Consider the following 2,581-nt stretch of genomic DNA (forward strand, 5'->3'; position numbering starts at 1 on the left):
CCCCGACATCAGGGGTAGCAGCGAGGAGGGCGCGATGCGCCCACATTATTTTGAGAAACTAAAACATAATTCACAGGTACTACCGGCGAGCCAGAAACCGCGAAACATCGCGAAACCGGCCGAATAGGCACGAACCGAACCGAACCGCGTTTGCCCCACTCGTATTGTTCGCTAACGGAAAGCGCCGATTTATTCCGGAACAATACGAGCGGGAGCAACAAGCCGTATAAAAGACGAGGCAATTGTCGAACTCGCTGCCTTTTTTCCGCTTTCCGAGCTCCGCTCCGAAACCGCTCCAATATTCCTCGAATATCTCGAAGCACGAGAACCAGATCCCAGTCGATCGCAAGAACAAAGTGGTTGAGAGTTCTCAGTCACTGCCGAGCGTTCTCGGTAAGCGATACAGCTGCCTGCACCTCCAGCTCTCACCATTTCAGGTCCCGCACCTCTACCGGCACACCGCGGGCCTGCGACACGTTCAAGGGTGGAGTGTTCTCCACCCTCCCAAGCGTTCTTGGGGTCGTAGATCCTCGCCAGTGTCACGCTGTCCCCATTGCATCGGGGAAGCGCTCGATCCTGATTACCGCGCCGCGTATCCCGACCACACCGCGTATCACGATTGGCTGGCGCGCCCTCGCGCTTCACCATATCCTCGAATCCAGTGCGACCGCTCGCGCCGTGCCACACTGCATCTCGCAACCGCGCCGTACAAACGTATTGGCTGGCTCGCTCCCGCGTGCCCCAGCCAACGAATCCGGTGCGACCGCTCACGCCGTGCCGCCTTGTATCTCGCAACCGTACCGTACACACGGATTGGCTGGCTCGCTCCCGCGCGCCCCAGCCAACGAATCCGGTGCGACCGCTCGTCTCGTTCTATAGATACCGAGCCGTGAAGGCATTCTCGAGGTATCCCGCGCACATATCTTATTCTTTTCTTTGTAAATAATTGTATGCGTACCGTCTGTATAAACCATCGGCAATATATTAAAGCTATTTAGTTAATTTGTTTAATCACTGTAAATACGTCCATTTCGCTTAACCGCCTGCCTAACTGCATCTCATCCCAACCTGCTCGAACTTCTTTCTCGCCTCGCGCCGAGAGGCTCCGACGAGCCATATCCACGCGTAGAAAGTTAGGTTGTTACATCTTTTTTTTTAAATGGAAAAATACATACTTTTTGGATTAAATGCGGCGACTTTCGATCAGCATTGTAACACTCGCTATAGTAACACTCGCTGTAGTGGCACTGATTTGGCACGAAAATGGTGGATAGGAATACTCCCATCTATAGTGCCTATAGAAGTCTATATATATGACTCATTTAGTGACTCTTAGGCCAGTATTCATAATCAGATCTTAAATTTAAGACTGCCTTAAGTTCAGCCTTGAGGTATCATGAACCAATCAGAGAGCCGCATTAGCGTCTTAAGACATTACTTAAGACGGTTTTGAAATAAGAACCGACTATGAATACCGGCCTTATAGTACTTATTCTCACAACTTTTTGGAGTGAAATCTCGGATGAACTTTCGAAAACGTCAAACGTCGATTGCCATGAATTTTTTGATAGAAATACTCCAAATAATGTCAAATGAATGCCCTTAAATGGATTTTCACCGATAAGTTTAATGCCAAAAATGTTTACACAAAGTTATGTATTGCTGGGATGGAGTTTCGTAAATGTTGCCCCCGTGCCTAGAGGTTTACAACTTTCCACGCAAAGCGAGTTTCATCCCACCTTCCCCCTGTCTAGGGGCGTACGACTTTCCATGCGAAGCGCCTTCATCCCATCTTCTTCCCTATTTTTGGGCGCACGACTTTTCACGCGTAGCAAGGTCTACCTCACTTTCCTCCCCAGCCTAGAGGCGCACGAAGGTGAGATAGATCTTCTTAAAGATCGAGATCAACATCAAGGTCACTCGGAAGTGATTTGGAGTGAGCTGTGTAAAGTTAATCCATTCAGGCGGTATATAACTTTATTTAAACATTTTTGGCATTAAATGTTCTTATTGATGAAAATCCATTTAAGGGCGTTCATTAGACGTCATTTGGAATATTTCTGTCAAAATTCATGGCAATCGAACGTTAGACATTTTCGGAAGTTTATCCGAAATCTCACTCTGAAAGAATTAAAATATGTCACTTCTTGAAAAAGAAAATGACAGTATTTCACTCCTTTAACCTTTAGACTGCCAGCATTTTTTCCCGGTTAAAATAGTGGTTTCTTTTCTCAAAATTTTTTTTATATAAGTAACATATCCATGGCGCAGAATATCGAGATTTGTGCAGAGTAAAAGTGGCTTTCCTGGCAGGGAACGATCAAACAAAAAAATTTTTATTTTCTCAAAAATAGTGTATTTTAGGGTTCTTGGTATCGCTGATTCCAATTCTAAGCATAGATTTAGGAAATCTTGAACCCTAAATGTAATATAGACAACAAAAATGAATATAGACTCGTGCAGAGAACTTTCCTCTATTTAGCATTACCCCATAGCTAACGACATAGACGTAAAAAGTTTATAGCTCTTTTTTGACTTTTTTCTTGTTTTATAATTTTTTTACTTTTTTGTATATTTTTCA

Source organism: Mycetomoellerius zeteki, unplaced genomic scaffold, assembly GCF_001594055.1.
Source record: "Mycetomoellerius zeteki isolate Tzet28-1 unplaced genomic scaffold, Tzet1.0 scaffold53, whole genome shotgun sequence".
Taxonomy (NCBI): domain Eukaryota; kingdom Metazoa; phylum Arthropoda; class Insecta; order Hymenoptera; family Formicidae; genus Mycetomoellerius; species Mycetomoellerius zeteki.